We start from the raw sequence: 20,477 nt of genomic DNA on the forward strand, positions 1-20,477 counted from the left end.
ACCCTTAATGTGGCGAAGGCGAATTTTTACCAAATAGCTGGCTTCCCACACATCATAGGGGTTGTGGATGGCACTCACATACCACTTCAGCCTCCAGCAAGGCTGGAGGCTATTTTTAGGAACCGCAAGCACTTTCATTCACTGAATGTAATGGTGGTATGTGATGCCTTCCTCCAGATCCTGTGCCTGAATGCCAAATTCCCCGGCAGTGCACATGATCCTTCATCATCCGGCAATGAGGGATTTGGCACAAATTAAACAACCTACAAGCTGGTGATGCGTGGCTTCTGGGTAAGTTGAAACCTGTTGAAACCAATGCAAAGCTTGTTACACAATGGTTCTGATGTTTGTTTTTATATTTTCACAGGAGATAGTGGTTACTCTTGCACGCCCTGGCTGCTCACTCCTTATTTGGTTCCCACACCAGGGCCACAAAGTGAGTATAATTCCACACTTACAGCCACCAGGCAGGTGGTGGAGTGCTGTATCGGCCTTTTAAAAGGCCGATTCAGATGCCTCCACCGCTCTGGTGGCAAGCTCATGTATTTGCCGGCTATGGTTTCGAAAATTGTGGTCCTGTGTGGGATATTTCACAACATCGCCATAAGGAGTGGTCTCCCAATGCAGCCAGAGGATGCCTTGCGTGAGGATGCCCCCCCGAGGTTGATCGGAGGTCAGTATGTGGGGGGGCCATACGTGATGACATTGTGGCCAGATTTTTTAGGTAATTATTTTCCAAAATTAAGTTATTTGACACAATGTAGACATGTAAGATTTTAATGTACAAATTAAATTTTTTTTTCTTTTTTTTTCTTTTATTCCATAAAATTACCATAAAAAATGATACCTACTACCTGATCCCAAAAAATGACTTCATGTGGACACATTGGATATAACTTTGAGAACAATGATTTCTTTGCCTCATTTGTGGAATCATGTTGGCATGCTACTTCTTCAAACAGTTCCTGATTGTTGTTTTACTTTTGTTGTTTTGGTTGTGTTTTGGAATTTTTTGAGTGTTTTCATTGTGTGAATTGATTGTGCCAAATCACTTGGTGTATTATTTTTGTGTGCATTAAACTTTTTTTTACCGTTAAACAAACATTTCCTGGGTAAATTACAAGCAAGTGTAACCTGGTCCAAAAAAGGCAAACTTGCTTAATGGCTAATCCTGTAATGTGTTAAATTGTAATCTTTTTGACCCTGCTTTGTGGCTAAAAACAAACACCAAAGGTATTATTGTGAATCAGTCTGTTTGCCAATGTAGGCCTAAGTAGGTTTGGTTTAATTTTACGTTACCCACAAAAAAGAACAAACTATTGTTGCTGTTAATTCTACAAACCTATTGGTATTGTTAGGTGTTTAATGTGCCAGCTTACATACTTACTTGAGCTTTCTACAATCCAATTTACATTACTTCAAACCTCATGGTAAAATAGTAGACTTATGTAAGGTTCAACAATCTAAGATTTACAGACAAGGAATGAGACTTAAATAAAACAAAATATCTTTTATTTTTTAAAAACATTTTTTGGGTGCAAAAACAAAAATTAGTGGTGCAGGAGCACCAACAGATGATCCAAGACCACTAGCATGCTAACTACATGGCCCCTCAAGCTCTGCAAGCCTGCATACAGTTGTTCGATTCGCCTCTGGTACTCTGTGGGTTTAAAAAATGTGGGGATTACTAAAATGACACCTTAATTTATATGTTAACGAACAACTTAAAAATCAGACTATACCAAAAAACGAGAAAAAAAACATCAACAAAACAAAAGTAACGCCAAACGCAAAGATTGATGTAAAAAAAAAAAACATTTTACAACAAAATTCAACAAAAGATAGGGACAACTACGCAAAAATACTAAATTTGTTGGTACCGTAAATAAGAAAGACACAAGTATGAGTGTTTGGACATGTGTCATATGTGTAAGGGGAAAACATCCTAGACATTGTTTCACAAAGATATATATCCAAAACATTAGAACTACTTTACAATTTGGAACTGCACAGGCAAAAGGACAACATCAATAAAAAAACAAAAAATGCAAAAGCAACCATAGTTTAAAAGGGAAACATACCGGGCATACTGCTGACTGGGCCAGGAGTCCCGAAAACGTCCTCCTCAGAGGTGGGCCAGTGCTGCACGGATAGAGGAGGGGTGATTTGTGAGGAAGTGGAGGGTGAGGAAAAGAGAGGCTGGGTGGAGGGGAGGGTGAGGGTAAGAGAGGGGGGGGTGGAGGGGAGGGTGAAGTTGGAGGGATGGGAATGTGAGGAGAGGGAGGGGCCTCACGGTCTGCCAGGTCTGGGGTGGAGGGGGAATTTGGGGAAGAGTGGGGAGAGGATGCTTGGGTGGGAGTGGGGGATAGGGGATGAGCCCGACGTCGGTGACGTTGGAGACATCGTAGTCTGCGCTCAGCCCCTAAATGATGTTGAAAAATTTATATTATTACATATTTAATATTTAGAATCCAAAATTTACACACAATAAAGAAAAAAACAGGGCTATACGGGAAACATGCGCACGCAGGTATGTCCAAAATAAAGAAACTGGGCTATACGGGAAACATGCACACGCAGGTATGTCCAAAATAAAGAAACAGGGCTATACGGGAAACATGCACACGCAGGTATGTCCAAAATAAAGAACCAGGGCTATACGGGAAACATGCACACGCAGGTATGTCCAAAATAAAGAAACAGGGCTATACGGGAAACATGCACACGCAGGTATGCTTACATTTTAAATATAATTAAAAAAAAGACTTACTTTCCGTGATTTGCTGACACAAATTTGCCAACAGGTGTGCGGATCTGTGCCCCAGATCGGACCACCTCCTCTCCAGTTGGCCGGTATTCCTGCGGTAGCCGATCCTACGCAGGCGGCGCCGCACTTCCGCGTAGGCCAGCCGCTTGCGGAGGTTAGTGATGGGGTGAGGCTGGTGTGTGATTCTCCGGTCCATCACATCAGTGAGGACCAGGAACTCACGTCTACAAAATGCTGCGGCTCTCATGATGGCAATGATTTTTTTTACACAAAACAGTTTTAATAAAGGGCATAGAAAAATTTTGATTGGCTAATGTACTTTGTAAATTAACAAAAAGCATTCTATTGGTTATTGTATGTCATGTGACCTACACCCTCACAAATATAATGTGAGTTATGATAGGCTTGATGCAGTGACATGCGTAAGCTAATTTAAATATTAATTAATAAAAAGAAAAATAGGGCTAGAAAAAAAACGCTAAACAAGAGTAGCATTCAAACAAAGTTTTAAATTTGAAAAACCATCCCCTTGGTCCAACCGTACATATTCTGTGGAAGCAATGACACACAATAACAATAATAAAGTTTATTGACATTGGAAAAAAAAAAAGGATTGCAAACATGTGAATAACAATTAAGCTAAATAATATAGTGATTGCTATTAATCGATTCAAGTATGTTTGCTGAATGAAATAGCAGGCAATCGAAAACTGACAGGGCCACTTCCGTATTTGACTTGTGCGAGCGTTCCCTGCAACCAAAGAGGAGACGGACGGTCGCTATTTTGAAAGTTCGCTAGCTAGAGGAGGTGTTGGGAGACTATGGGGTCGGAAGATTAGCTGTGTGCGAACATACGAGCGTGCTCTTGAATTTACATTTTTCCGCTCGTACGCCGAACGAGCGAACGGCCACTTGCGTCCGGGTCTGAATCAGGCCCTTATTGCCTTGTTAGGGCTGCTCACTCTCTGACAGAACACACCTATTGCCTTTCTAGTTCTGCTCACTCTCTGACAGAACACACTTATTTTCTTTCTAGTTCAGCTCACTCTCTGCCAAACAAACTTATTGCCTTGTTATGTCTGCTCACTCTCTGACAGAACACACTTATTGCCTTGTTATGTCTGCTCACCCTCTGACAGAACACACTTATTGCCCTGTTATGTCTGCTCACTCTATGACAGAACACACTTAGGCCCTCATTCAGAGGCGGTCGGAGGATGCAAGCGGTCGCTCAGAAACTGGGCGGCCGCTTGCTTCCTGACCGGCTGCCTCTGTTTCGGTCGTTAGGCTGTGGGTTTACACCCACAGCTCTAATGACCGCTAGGGTGATGGTCGCGATGGTCATAGACCATCGCGACCATCAGGGCTTACGACGAGACCCTAGGGTAGGGTCTCACTTGTCGTAAGCCCCGGAGAGCTTCTGGCTCTGTCAGAGCCGGAAACTCTCCACTGATATCACTAGTGATGTTAGTGGGGCCTCCCCCAAACGGCAGGTATTCCCATGGGAACGCCTCCATTTGGGCTGCCACCCCCCCGCCCAGCCTTCAAAACGGGACAAGCTGTCAATCAATATCGACAGCTCGCCCCCTTTGGAAATAGACCCTGTTGGTGCTGTCGGTCGTAGCGGGTCTCACGCATGCGCACAAAGGAGCCGGCTCCCTCGTGCGCATGCGCACTGGACAAACATCGAGGCGGCCATGCGGTCGTAGACCGTACGGCCGCCTCTGAATAAAGCCCTTATTGCCTTGTTATGTCTGCTCACTCTCTGACAGAACACACTTACTGTATTTCTGTTTCTGCTCACTCTCTGACAGAACACACTTGTCTTTCTAGTTCTGCTCACTCTCTGACAGAACACAATTATTGACTTGTTATGTCTACTCACTCTGACAGAACACACTTATTGCCTTTCTAGTTCTGCTCACTCTCTGACAGAACACACTTAGGCATTGATTCAGAGCAGACGCTCTGACAGAGTGCTCACTCAACATCGACAGCACGCCCCCTTTGGTACGAGACCTGGAGTAACTGATTGCCCGTCGCTATCCGGGTCTCGCGCATGCACAAGACAGAGCCGGCTCCTTCGTGTGCATGTGCTCTGGGCCACCATCGACCCCGGTTACGAGTGGTCAGCTCTTGTGACCGGGTCTGAATCAGGCCCACATTGTCTTTCTAGTTCTGCTCACTCTCTAACAGAACACACTTATTGCCCTGTTATGTCTGCTCACTCTCTGACAGAACACACTTATTGCCTTGTTATGTCTGCACACTCTGACAGAACACACTTATTGCCTTGTTAGTTCTGCTCACTCTCTGACAGAACACACTTATTGCCTTGTTATGTCTGCTCACTCTCTGACAGAACACACTTATTGCTTGTTATGTCTGCTCACTCTCTGACAGAACACATTTATTGCCTTGTTATGTCTGCTCACTCTGACAAAACACACTAAGGCCCTCATTCAGAGCTGCTCGCAAAAAGCAAGCACTCGCTCTGAATGAGGGCGGTCACTTTTGTTTTAAATGCCAGCCTCCTGCCTGCTCGCTAAGCTGTGGGTGACCAGCCACAGCTTTACCGAGTGACTAGATGATGGTCGCAATGGTCGAGACCATCGTGACCATCGAGGTTTGCGACGAGACCCTTGTGGTAGGGTCTCATCTACCGAAAGCCCCAGCTAGCTTTCTGCTCTAATGGAGCAGGAAACTCCCTACTGACATCACTGGTGATGTCAGTAGGGCTGCCTACAAATGGTAGGTGTTCCTTAAGGAATGCCTCCATTTGTCCAGCCACCCCCCCACCGAGCCTACAAATCGGGGCTGGGCTGCTTATTGCCTTTTTATGTCTGCTCACTCTCTGACAGAACACACTTATTGCCTTGTTAATTCTGCTCACTCTCTGACAGAACACACTTAGGACCTCATTCAGAGTCGATCGTTTGCTGAATGAGGCCGTGCTTACTTTTTTAAGTGCCACCTCCTGGTCGATCGCTAGGCTGTGGGTTACCACCCACAGCTCTTGCGATCAACCAGGGTGATGGTCACGATGGTCAAGACCATCGCGACTTGTGACGAGACCCTAAGGTTGGGTCTCACCAACCGCAAGCCCCAGGGAGCTTCCTGCTCTGATCGAGCAGGAAGCTCCCCACTGACATCATTGCTGATGTCAGTGGATTCAAACCCAAGCAAACCCAAGCATCAAGCATTCCATAGGGAACGCCTCCATTTGGCCGGCCACGCCCCCTGCCCGCCTCCCAAATGGGGCGAGCTGCCACTCACCATCGACAGCTAGCCCCATTTGGTGCGAGACCCCTAGCGATGGAGCACCCGTCGTTAGCTGGGTCTCATGCATGAGCAGGTCAGAGCCGGCTCCGATGTTCACATGCCCAGTGGGGAAACATCGACCCGGTTGCGAGCGCTCAGCACTTGCGACCGGGTCTGAATGACCCCCTTATTGCCTTGTTAGTTCTGCTCACTCTGTGACAGAACACACTTAGTGCCTTGTTCTGCTCACTCACTGACAGAACACACTTATTGCTTTATTATAGAAATGGAGAAAATTATCCAATGCGCTGTTATCTAAAGCAGCCAGTGGGGTTGTCAGCCCCTACGAAATATAGAATATATGCAAAAGTATATACCGGCGCTAGATAGAGTTGCTGTTTATAATTAAAACACAGATGGGTGTGCAATTTAAATCACATTTATTTCATAATAATAGTACTATAGAGCATATGTAAAAATGAAAAACATAACATATAAACATATAAAATCCCTATATCTGAGGAGCATATGATTCAATGTCCAAATAAAATCGTAGTGGGGAACTGTTTGATCCAATTGTTATGACACTTATTGCTTTATTATGTCTGCTCACTCTCTGACAGAACACACTTATTGTCTTGTTAGTTCTGCTCACTCTTTGACAGAACACACTTAGGCCCTGTTTCAGAGCTGCTCGCAAAAAGCAAGCACTCGCTCTGAATGAGAGTGGCCGCTTTTGTTTTAAAAGCTGGCCTCCTGGCCATTCGCTAATCTGTGGGTGACCACCCACAGCTTTAGCGAGTGACCAGGTGATGGTCGCAATGGTCGAGACCATCGCGACCATCGAGGTTTACGACGAGACCCTTGCGGTAGGGTCTCATCTACCGCAAGCCCCAGGTAGCTTCCTGCTCTAACAGAGCAGGAAACTCCCCTCTGACATCACTGGTGATGTCAGTAGGGCTGCCTAAAAATGGAAGGCATTCCTTCACTAACGCCTCTGTTTGTCCGGCCACCCCCCAAGCCTGCCTACAAAATGGGGCGAGCTGTCGATCAACATCGACAGCTGCCACGTTTGTAGTGAGCCCCGGAGTGAGTGAATTTGTCTCTCTCTCCGGAGCTTGCGCACGCGCACATGAGTGCTGCACGTGCGCAGGCCCTCACCATCGACCCGCTTGCGAGCGCATAGCACTTGCAAGCAGGTCTGAATGAGGGTCTTATTGTATTTCCATTTCTGATCACTCTCTGACAGAACACACTTATTGCCTTGTTAGTTCTTCTCACTCTCTAACAGAACACACTTATTGACTTTCTAGTTCTCACTCTCTGACAGAACACACTTATTGCCTTGTTATGTCTGCTCACTCTCTGACATAACAGACTTATTGCCATGTTGTCTGCTCACTCTCTGGCAGAACACACTTATTGCCTTGTTATGTCTGCTCACTCTCTGACAGAACACACTGATTGCCTTTCTAGTTCTGCTCACTCTCTGACAGAACACACTTATTGCCTTTCTAGTTCTGCTCACTCTCTGACAGAACACACTTATTGCAAGCAAAAAATATGGTAGTTGCTCAATCAGCTGATTGAGCAACTACCATATTTTTTGCTTGCAGTTTGGATGCATGAAGGGAGTCAGCATTAGGAGGATGTGCTGATTCTTATAGTGCCATGTGGAGGTTTTTGGGGTACCGCCAAGGTAAGTTAGCTCTCAGCTCATACATGTACTGTTATCATGCAGTACACCAATTTGTAGTTATATGACCCAGAGTGGGTGCTACTATTATGTAGCAATCATTATTTTGGAGTGAGCATTTGGGAGTGGGGCCCACAGGGTTGTTCTGGATGGACCTTTCTCATGGCATCACCACTTAATTCACATAGAATATTTTTTCACTTCTCTAATCGTTTATTATTTATGTCATTTTAATTCTTTTACATTTCATTAACACTTATTGATTTATCTTTACACATCTATCCTTTCCACTTAACTATCACCTTTTTTCCCCTTTTCGTGTGATGCCCTGGGGATGGTCCTTGGCTGGACCCTGGTCCACACCCCCGAAAGGTAGGCACTTCTCCCGCTTTCTGTCCACTTCCTGTGAAGTGAAGTGGGCAGAATGGAGAGAACTTGCACGGCAATCATGGGTCCCCATGTAGGAGCAGGGATTAATGACATGATTCTGCATGAATTGTGTCATTTAGCCTCTCCCCTTATGTAAATTTGTGGCAATTTCCCACAAATTTGCAATTTGCAATGTATTTGCAATACATCAGGCCCTGCCTCCCATACCGACCCAATCTTTCTCCTCCCCAGGTTCTCCCGACAAGAGGATAAGTAATGTAGGCAAGTATGCATAGGATTCAGCTGTTGTATTCCTGCTAATATGGTCTCCTGTTTGTAATTTGTCATTTTCATCCTGCTACTTTCATTGGCATCAACTCTTCTATTAGCATATCATGGTATCACTAAATAAGCTCCTTTCAATAGCATGCATTATGAGTAAAAGCTTTGGAAAATATATTGCTCTTCTGACTCTATTGAAACAGTTTTGAAACGGCCCATCTACAATTGGATGTTTTTTAGACGGACTGTCATCTCCAAAATTCTCCCTTTCAGAAATTGCAGAACCCTCTATATTTATCAACTTCTGTCTTCTGAAGTGCTTTTTTCTTCTAAATGTTCCCTATTTTATCTCAGTCTTTCATCTTTCCTTATGTTGCTTACTTCTTCCCCAGAAGCTAACACTTGCTCCTTCACTATTGACCATTTAAATTTCTTTTCAAATTTCTACATTATATTTATCAAATCCCCTTTCATTATAACACTCTCTGACAGCTATTTTTTATTACTTATTCACTAAATTCTAGCTGGAAGACTCTAACAAAGATTAAATCTGTACTTTTCCATCCCAAACTCCCTAAAAGGAACTACTGTATTGACAAAATCTTCAACGTTCTCATTGAAAGAAAATACCCTTGTGCTCAGACAGTGGTAAAGATTCCAGCTTTCAGATGTGCACTCATCTGTTTGAACTTTAAATATTGTTTTTTCTTTTATTTCTAATACATTTCTTTTATACAGTATGTGCTTGTGCCAATTTGATGTGACAATACTGACAGTAACAGTTATGCACAATAAGGATGAACAGGCTTTCTGTAGTTACCCTATGAAACTTTAACTATATATGCATAGAAAAGACTATAAGTGGATTATAAAAGCAAGAATCATTTTATAATATTTAAAATGTATGAAAGCAGAGAAAAGTATGATTTTACTTACTTTCCAAATGTCACTTTTGGGATTTATACATTCAGAGTAATAAAAAACTTACCTTTACTCTTTTGTGAACTTTCTTAAAGAATAGACTGGTTTAATGAACAAGATGGATATATGAAGTTGGTGTGTTTTCACATGGATATGTTTCATAAGAGCATTACATCACTACTTTGTGCTGGTGGGAGAATGTGCCCCATTCACCAAATAACTTTATGTCTGTGGCTACCTGAATAGATTCATTCTTTTCCTCATGCGACTGTTTTTGTCAAATGTTGTTTTCAGTAACATAATCAAAGGAGTAGACACATCACTACCTCTAACAAGAAAACTGCACAACATTCTAAGGAAAGGATAATTTAAACCCCACCCACTTCAAAAGAAAGGACATTCCTAACAAAAAGAAGTTGAATACTGAATAAACCCAAGTGAAACCTTAAAAAGACAATTATAAGAATAGATTATTGTAGGGGTGAGCGGGTTCGGATTTCTGAAATCCGAACCCCCCCGAGCCCCCCCGATCCGAGGCAGATCCGAGTCAGGCTCGACTTTTCCTGCCTGACTCGGATCTGAAATCGAGGCAAAACGTCATCATCCCGCCTTCCGAGTCTCGCGGGTTTTGGAACCTATATAAGGTTCCCGCGTCGGATCCATTTTCTCACTCGGCTGTGGACAGTGAAGAGGGAGGGTGGGAGTTAGGGCTGGCTGGGCTGTGTAGTGTAGTGTAGTGTAGTGCAGAGTAGTGTTGTGCTGTGCTGTGCTGCGCTGTGCTGCTGTTGTTAATAGGGGCTGTGTCCACTACTTCAAAGTCCATAGGGGCTGGCTGGACTGTGTTGTGCAGTCAGTTCTCCATAGGGGCTGTGTCCACTCCAAAGTCCTGTGCAGTGTCCCAGTCCTAAAGGGGTGCTGTAGTGTTGTCCAGGGGGTGCTCTGTCCATCAGGGGTGCTCCCCCCAAGTGCTAAAAAAATAATATATTTTGTGTGTTTGTGAATTGTGTGCGCAGTAGCCGCACGTGCATCAACAAAGTAGTGCCAAACGTGCGCCTGTGTCATAAGTAAAGGGCCGGCTGGCTTGACCATTAAAGGGTGCTGTAACCCCCAAACTACACTCCAGTCCAAACCTAAAAAAAAATTATTTTCTGTGTTTGTGAATTGTGTGCGCAGTAGCCGCACGTGCATCAACAAAGTAGTGCCAAGCGTGCGCCTGTGTCATAAGTAAAGGGCCGGCTGGCTTGACCGTTAAAGGGTGCTGTAACCCCCAAAGTACACTCCAGTCCAAACAAAAAAAAAATATATTTTCTGTGTTTGTGAATTGTGTGCGCAGTAGCCGCACGTGCATCAACAAAGTAGTGCCAAGCGTGCGCCTGTGTCATAAGTAAAGGGCCGGCTGGCTTGACCGTTAAAGGGTGCTGTAACCCCCAAAGTACACTCCAGTCCAAACAAAAAAAATATATATTTTCTGTGTTTGTGAATTGTGTGCGCAGTAGCCGCACGTGCATCAACAAAGTAGTGCCAAGCGTGCGCCTGTGTCATAAGTAAAGGGCCGGCTGGCTTGACCGTTAAAGGGTGCTGTAACCCCCAAAGTACACTCCAGTCCAAACCAAAAAAATATATATTTTGTGTGTTTGTGAATTGTGTGCGCAGTAGCCGCACGTGCATCAACAAAGTAGTGCCAAGCATGCACCTGTGTCATAAGTAAAGGGCCGGCTGGCTTGACCGTTAAAGGGTGCTGTAACCCCCAAAGTACACTCCAGTCCAAACCAAAAAAAAAATAATTTTCTGTGTTTGTGAATTGTGTGCGCAGTAGCCGCACGTGCATCAACAAAGTAGTGCCAAGCATGCGCCTGTGTCATAAGTAAAGGGCCGGCTGGCTTGACCATTAAAGGGTGCTGTAACCCCCAAACTACACTCCAGTCCAAACCAAAAAAAAAATTATTTTCTGTGTTTGTGAATTGTGTGCGCAGTAGCCGCACGTGCATCAACAAAGTAGTGCCAAGCATGCACCTGTGTCATATGTAAAGGGCCGGCTGCCTTGACCGTTAAAGGGTGCTGTAACCCCCAAACTACACTCCAGTCCAAACAAAAAAAAAATTATTTTCTGTGTTTGTGAATTGTGTGCGCAGTAGCCGCACGTGCATCAACAAAGTAGTGCCAAGCGTGCGCCTGTGTCATAAGTAAAGGGCCGGCTGGCTTGACCGTTAAAGGGTGCTGTAACCTCCAAAGTACACTCCAGTCCAAACCAAAAAAAAAATTATTTTCTGTGTTTGTGAATTGTGTGCGCAGTAGCCGCACGTGCATCAACAAAGTAGTGCCAAGCGTGCGCCTGTGTCATAAGTAAAGGGCCGGCTGGCTTGACCATTAAAGGGTGCTGTAACCCCCAAAGTACACTCCAGTCCAAACCAAAAAAAAAATAATTTTCTGTGTTTGTGAATTGTGTGCGCAGTAGCCGCATGTGCATCAACAAAGTAGTGCCAAGCGTGCGCCTGTGTCATAAGTAAAGGGCCGGCTGGCTTGACCGTTAAAGGGTGCTGTAACCCTCAAAGTACACTCCAGTCCAAACCAAAAAAAAATTATTTTCTGTGTTTGTGAATTGTGTGCGCAGTAGCCGCACGTGCATCAACAAAGTAGTGCCAAGCGTGCGCCTGTGTCATAAGTAAAGGGCCGGCTGGCTTGACCGTTAAAGGGTGCTGTAACCCCCAAAGTACACTCCAGTTCAAACCAAAAAAATAATATTTTTTGTGTGTTTGTGAATTGTGTGCGCAGTAGCCGCACGAGCATCAACAAAGTAGTGCCAAGCGTGCACCTGTGTCATAAGTAAAGGGCCGGCTGGCTTGACCGTTAAAGGGTGCTGTAACCCCCAAAGTACACTCCAGTCCAAACCAAAAAAAAAATTATTTTCTGTGTTTGTGAATTGTGTGCGCAGTAGCCACACGTGCATCAACAAAGGAGCAGCGCCAAGCGTGCGCCTGTGTCCCATAAGTAAAGAGCCGGCTGGCTCATTTCTTAAAGGCTGGTGTAACCCACAAAGTGCACTACTCTCCAGCAAAAATAAAAAAATATTTTCTGTGTTTAGCCGCACGTATATATCAAATCGATATAACATAAATGGAGGACCAAACTTTCTCTGATAAAAATAAAATAGAGAAAGATCAAGAACCACTTCCTCCTATTGCTGAAGCTGCTGCCACTAGTCATGACATAGATGATAATATGCCATCAATGTCGTCGTCAACGGCCGATGCCCAATGTCATAATAGAGGGCACATACAATCCCAAATGACAAAGTTCAGGAAAATGACCTTGAAAAAAACATTTAAATCAGCTGAAGAGAAACGTAAACTTGCCGATATGCCATTTACGACACGGAGTGGCAAGGAACGGCTAAGGTCGATCCCTAGTATGTTCATGACTAGTGGTTCAGCTTCACATGACGATGGAAGCCCTCCTCCCACTAAAAAAAATCAAAAGAGTTAAGCTGGCAAAAGCACAGCGAAGAACTGTGCTCTCTAAGAAGATATCACAAATCCCCAAGGAGAGTCCAAGTGTGGTGGTGGTTGCGATGCCTCACCTTCCCAGCACTGGACGGGAAGAGGTGGCTCTTTCCACCATTTGCACGCCCCCTGCAAGTGCTGAAAGGAGCACCCACAGTCCACTTGCTGATATGCAAATTGAAGATGTCACTGTTGAAGTACAACAGGATGAGGATACTGGTGTAGCTGGCGCTGAGGAGGAAGTTGGCGAGGAGGATTCTGATGCTGATGTGGTTTGTTTAAATCAGGCTCCAGGGGAGACAGTTGTTGTCCGTGGGATGAAAAAGCCCATCACGGTCATGCCTGGGCAGAAGACCAAACATTCCACCTCTTTGGTCTGGCAATATTTCTATCCAAATCCGGACAACAACTGTCTTGCCATATGTACCTTATGTAAAGGTGGAATAAGAAGGTGTAGGGATGTTAACTACCTAGGAACATCCTCCCTTACACGGCACCTGCAGCTCGTTCATAATAAGTTACTGTCAAGTTCAGAAACTTTGGCTAAGACCGTAAGCAGTCAAGGGACACCTAAATCCCGTTGTCCTGTTGTATCCAAGCGCCTGCAAACCACACCGTCAACTCCCTCCTCATCAATTTCCTCCTTAGTCAGGATCGGAAGTAGTCCTGCAGGCCATGTCACTGGCATGACTGACTCTCCTATCCCGGATTCCTCTGGAGGATCCTGCATTGCTATGCCTCCTGCTGCCGCTGCTGCTGTTGCTGCTGCTGGGAGTTGTTCATCATCCCAGAGAGGAAGTAGGAACACCACTACTTTTACTAAACAATTGACCCTCCAACAGTCCTTAGCGAGGAGGATGAAGTACGACAGCAGTCATCCTGAAGCAAAACGTATAACTGAGGCCTTGACTGCTATGTTGGTGTTAGATGTGCGTCCGGTATCCGCCATTAGTGCAGTGGGATTTAGACAATTGCTGGAGGTAGTGTGTCCCCGGTTCCAAATCCCGTCTAGATTCCACTTTACTAGGCAGGTGATACCGAGACTGTACAGAAACGTCAGAAAAAGTGTCCTCAGTGTCCTGAAAAATGCCATTGTACCCAATGTCCACTTAACCACGGACATGTGGACAAGTGGAACAGGGCAGACTAAGGACTATATGACTGTGACAGCCCACTGGGAAGATGTATCACCTTACGCAGCAACAGTAGCAGCATCACCAGTCGCAGCATCTCAGAAACACCAGCTCGTTCCAAGGCAGGCTACGCTGTGTATCACCAGTTTCAGTAAGAGGCACACCGCCGACAACCTCTTAGAGAAACTGAGGGAAATCATTGCCCGGTGGCTTACCCCACTTAGACTTTCCTGGGGATTTGTGATATCTGACAACACCACCAATATTGTGTGGGCATTACATCTGGGCAAATTCCAGCACATCCCATGTTTTGCTCACACAATAAACTTGGTGGTGCAGAATTTTCTGAAAAGCGACAGGGGCATGCAGGAGACGCTTTGGGTTGCCCGAAAAATTTCAGGCCACTTTCGCCATTCAGCGACTGCGTGCTGAAGACTGGAGCGCCAGCAAACACTCTTGAACCTGCCCCGCCATCACCTGAAGCAAGAGGTTGTGACGCGGTGGAACTCAACCCTCTATATGCTTCAGAGGATGGAGGAGCAGCAAACGGCCAATCAAGCCTATACATCCACCTATGACATAGGCAAAGGAGGGGGTATGCACCTGACTCAAGCGCAGTGGAGAATGATTTCCGTGTTGTGCATTGTTCTCCAGCCCTTCGAACTTGCCACACGTGAAGTCAGTTCAGACACTGCCAGCTTGAGTCAGGTCATTCCCCTCATCAGGCTTTTGCAGAAGCAGCTGGAGAAAGTGAAGGAGGAGCTAAGACGGAGCGATTCCGCTCGGCATGTGGGACTTGTGGATGAAGCCCTTCATTCGCTTTGCCAGGATTCCAGGGTGGTCAATCTGTTGAAATCAGACCACTACATTTTGGCCACCATGCTCGATCCTAGGTTTAAAGCCTATGTGGTGTCTCTCTTTCCGGCCGACACAAGCCTGCAGAGGTGCAAAGACCTGCTGGTGAACACACTGTCAGCTGAATCGGAACGTGACACGTCAACAGCTCCTTCTTCATTTTCTCCCACAACTGGGGCTGCCAGGAAAAAACTTAGGTATCCTAAGCAACCCGCTGGCGGTGATGCAGGGCAGGCAGGACCAAGTTTGGACATCTGGTCCGGACTGAAGGACCTGGCAACAATTTCTGACATGTCTACTGTCACTGCATATGATACTGTCACCATTGACAGAATGGTGGAGGATTACATCGGTGACAGCATCCAAGTAGGCATGTCAGACAGTCCATACCTGTACTGGCAGGAAAAAGAGGCAATTTGGAGGCCCCTGTACAAACTGGCTCTATTTTACCTGAGTTGCCCCCCCTCCAGTGTGTACTCCGAAAGAGTGTTTAGTGCAGCCGGGAACCTTGTCAGCGAAAGACGTAGGAGGTTGCTTCCACAGAATGTGGAGAAGATGATGTTCATCAAAATGAATTATCAGCTCTTCCAGGGAGACCAGCCTCCAGAACGTACAGAGGGACCTGTGGTGATGGATTCAAGTGGGGACGAGTTAATACTTTGTGAGGATGAGGATGTACACACTGAAGAGGGTGAGGAATCGGTGGATGAGGAGGATGAGGATGACATCTTGCCTGCGTAGAGCCAGTTTGTGCAGGGACACATTAATTGCCAGCTTGTTTTGTGGGGGCCCAAACGACACAATCATTTCAGCCACAGTTGTGTGGCAGACCCTGACGCTGAAATGATTGGTTTGTTAAAGTGTGCATGTCCTGTTTATACAACATAAGGGTGGGTGGGAGGGCCCAAGGACAATTCCATCTTGCACCTCTTTTTTTTCTTTGCATTATGTACAGTTTGGGGCCTAGTTTTTCAAACTGCCATCCTGTCTGCCACTGCAGTATCACGCCTAGATGGGTCACGTGTTTGTGCCGCCAACTCGTGTCGCTTAGCATAGTCATCCAGCTACCTCGGTGCAACCTTTTGGACATAAAAACACTATTGTGAGGTGTGAGGTGTTCAGAATAGACTGGAAATGAGTGGAAATTAAGGTTATTGAGGTTAATAATAGCATAGGAGCAGAAAAACCTACAAATTCTGTGATTTTAGCTGTTTTTATGCTTTTTAAAAAAAAAATACAGATCCAAAACACAAAACCCAGAACCCAAAACACGGAAGGGTGGTTTTGGCAAAACCAATCCAGATCCAAAACACGAAGAAAGATCCAGATCCAAAACCAAAACACAAAACACCAAAAGTGGCCGGTGCACACCTCTAGATTATTGTTTCTATTTGTATTAATGACATGGAGCTAGTGTTATGGTGATGTTGATTTGGTGGCTGAACAATGATAGAAACCAAGGTTAAACCCAATTGTTTATGTTAAATCAAGAAAAGGAAGCATTCCTAACTTATTCAGTCAGCCTACATTTTATTTGCATTTTAAAAATAAAATTGGCTGTATTTATGAAGAGATTCAATTTAAATGTGTTGCTATATTACTGTATATTGCAAAAATAAATATGAAATCATTGGCATACAATTAAGTGTTTTCAGAAAGCCTAAGGCCCTGATTCAGACCCGCTCGCATGTTGCGTCCGCTCGCATCCTGCGTATGCTAATTTTTAAAATTGACGTCATGGGATGCCAACGCTCGCCAAGACAAAAGCACACCCACTTTGGCTGTGCGGGCGATCGCTCTACGTATGCAGCTGCCCATCCATGTATACAGAGCTGCCCACTAGCGCTTGTCATCTCCTGGAAGTGTCTTAAAACACTGATGCATCAAGCACTTGCGGTTGCCTTACCCTACCTCAATCACTGTGAGGACTTCAGTGTAAAAAAACAGCCAAGTGACGTTAACTATGACGCTGCCTATGGACTGCCCATGTTACCACTCACAAATGGCCTCTCCTGTCACTCACTCTGCTGGGCTGTCTTTGCTGGGCGAGCTGGCGGTATGCGATCACAATGTGTAGTTCGCGCACGTGCACTGCGATGCATGCGTGTAGCGACCGGGTCTGAATCAGGTTTTTATGTTATCTCACAGCATTCAGATTGGCTTTGAGCTCACTGAGTAGGAAAGTGCATTTCATTTTTGCTATACAATTATATAATGAATTCCTGTTTATGCAGCTTGGAAGCCAGATACAGAATAGACCAAAATTAGGCATAAACCTATGAATTTTTGCGGACTGTCTCCATATGAAACTTTTGTTACAATATGGGTCTTATTATCATGCTCAAAGCTCCATTAATACATGCACTAATAGGGTTTTGAGACATTGGGCCGTATTCAATTAGTATCGAAAACAGACTTTTTTATCGCCATTGTCTAAAAACGTCCATTTTTGCCAAAACAACGGTGACATCTTCTCCAAAACTATAGGTGAAAACTTCAACAGGCAAAAAAAGCTGTTTTCTCCATCCCAGACCAGAAGAAAAAAAATGCTAAATCTCTATTTTTGGCTAAAAATGTGAATGTGGGAATTTCTTTCAGAACCCTTTGGACACCTCCCCTAATGATAAATTACCAAAAAAAAATTGTAAGTTGCGTACTTTGGCAAAAAAACGACCGTGCAAATTTTGGGTGAAAACAAAAATCGTTAAAAAAAAATAGAAAGATAGATTTTTTTTCCCGGAAATTACTGTTCCACGTAAATTGGGGGTATGTTAAAATGGGTGCAAGTATATTTTCATGTCCTAAAAACTAAATTACATTTGTTTAAAAAAAAAGCCTGCTGTGACCGCATACGATGTTTAAAACACTTGACACATCCATACCACCCCCCAAAAAATGAGACCTAATACATTAAAACCATTTTCATCAATTTATTTTTTTTTGGCCAAAATGTACGCGGTCATTTTTCACCAAAGTACGCAAATTACGATTTTTTTTCCCAGTAATTTATCATTAGGGGGGGTGTTCAAAGGGTTCTGAATGAAATCCCCACATTTTTGACAAAAATAGGGATTTTGCATCTTATTTCTCATTGTCTGGGATGGAGAAAACTTTTCTCCAGTTTCTTCCGCCTGTTGTTGTTTTCGCCTGGTTTTTTTTGTCAATCAGTCAGATTTAGCATTTACCATAAAAGAATATATGATAGTGCTGGCATTCAGAATCTATAGAGTCCATGAAGAATTGCATTGAGAAATACCATGACTGTGAATGGCACAGTTTTATACCCATTACACATCACCCTCACCGTTTCCTGATCAGGAGCTTCCCTTTCCTATGATGGAATGGCCTGGACAGGCTGCACCTTATTTTATGATTCTGACAGATTTTTTCAGATGTACACTTGCCAGATTAAAAAACTAATGAACATTTTTAATTGATGTGTGAACATATATATTTGTTATACAGATACAATGTGATATGGGTTGAAACTGCCATAAAAAGTTCTGCGGTTATGGGGAAAAGGCAAGGAGTAAGCAGTAACAGAGGGTTAAAGGACAAAAAGTTTACCTAATCTTCAGGAGGTCATTACCATCAATCTACAAAGTCACCAGGGGCGTATCTATAATGGGTACAGGGTGTGCGGGGAACACGGGCCCCTGGGTCCAGGGGGACCCTGCACCGCACACCCTGCACCCATAATAGATACGCCCCTGGTGATTTTGTAGATCCCACGTCGGGGTGGGGGTCCAGTGCTGGAAAACAACTGGAAAATGGCCGCAGCGGCCATTATCCCGTTGTTTGCACTTGCGCAGTACAGGGAAAATGGCAACCACGCCCATTTTCCCGGTGACCTGTGCATACATTATAGACTCTGGGCACACTCTAGTGCCCAGAGTCTATAACTCCACCGCTGGCTGTGCACAGCTCAGTGCACCGCCAGCCGCCGGGCGGAGAGGGGGGGCCCATGTCGGAGACTGCACACAGGCTCCCTCCTCTCTAGAAACGCCCCTGAAAGTCACTGTTAGTCAAGCTGAAACTCGAATGAGGTCCTTGCAGGTATAGATAGACTCTACAAGATTGGAAAATGTACAATGTAGATTAAAAAATTAAATTTCCAGTGCATTAAGTTGTATGTTAACCTGAGGCTATTTCTAATACAAGTTCCACCAGATGAATAGAAAAGTGGTTTGGGGAAAGGTGACCAAGAAGCTTTTTACCTGATTCACTGTCACACCTACTGCTCTCATGTTGGGGTAGCTAAGCATTCATGAGTGCAACAAATTTAGCTAGGTTTCATCAGTATGGGCAGTGGGAGCCCAGGTCAGGGAGTTACATACAATGTTGAAATGCTACATTCAAAAAATGGTGGCTCTTTGATCATGATCTTAAATGCATTAATACAAAGATATCTAAGCAACTTGAAGGTTTGCCCTTAACCACTTAATTGGCTAATACTTTTTTTTTTAAAAAAACATCCCCAAAATTGTAGATTTTTTTAAATAGCAAATTATGTAAATAAAAGCTATTTACACCTGATTGAATATCATTTTTTAACAAAAATTTTAAATCAAGTCTATATAGCTATTAATTACGTGGAGGGATCCGGCAGCATAGGCAGGGGTGGCTGGATTAAGGCTTGCGATGCAAGGATTCGGCAGCATCTATGACAGGGGCCTGGCAGAATCCAAGGCGGGATGCGGGGGTTTCACCCATTGCGGGGTTTGGGGGGGTCCGGCAGCATCTGGTGCTGTGGAAAAACAGCCGGTGAGAGAACGGCTGCAAAGCCACTCTCACACTGGCAGTCAATGCACAGTAGTACAGTGATGTCATGACGTCAGGTCACGTCACAATGTCACGGCAGATCTGAAATATTCTGATTCTCTGAATATTTTGGTTAATGGAATTTAGGAGGTCCAATATATATATATATATATATATATATATATATATATATATATATATATATATATATATTAGGGGTGTGCACCGGCCACTTTTCGTGTTTTGTGTTTTGGTTTTGGATCTGGATCTTTCTTCGTGTTTTGGATCTGGATTGGTTTTGCCAAAACCACCCTTCCGTGTTTTGGGTTCTGGGTTTTGTGTTTTGGATCTGTATTTTTTTTAAAAAAAGCATAAAAACAGCTAAAATCATAGAATTTGTAGGTTTTTCAGCTCCTATGCTATTATTAACCTCAATAACCTTAATTTCCACTCATTTCCAGTCTATTCTGAACACCTCACACCTCACAATAGTGTTTTTATGTCCAAAAGGTTGCACCGAGGTAGCTGGATGACTATGCTAAGCGACACGAGTGGGCGGCACAAACACGTGACCCATCTAGGCGTGATGCTGCAGTGGCAGACAGGATGGCAGTTTGAAAAACTAGGCCCCAAACTGTACATAGTGCAAAGAAAAAAAAGAGGTGCAAGATGGAATTGTCCTTGGGCCCTCCCACCCACCCTTATGTTGTATAAACAGGACATGCACACTTTAACAAACCAATCATTTCAGCGTCAGGGTCTGCCACACAACTGTGGCTGAAATGATTGGTTCGTTTGGGCCCCCACAAAACAAGCTGGCAATTAATGTGTCCCTGCACTAACTGGCTCTACGCAGGCAAGATGTCATCCTCATCCTCCTCATCCACCGATTCCTCACCCTCTTCAGTGTGTACATCCTCATCCTCACAAAG

Source organism: Taudactylus pleione, unplaced genomic scaffold, assembly GCF_031769625.1.
Source record: "Taudactylus pleione unplaced genomic scaffold, aTauple2 ptg000244l, whole genome shotgun sequence".
Lineage (NCBI taxonomy): Eukaryota > Metazoa > Chordata > Amphibia > Anura > Myobatrachidae > Taudactylus > Taudactylus pleione.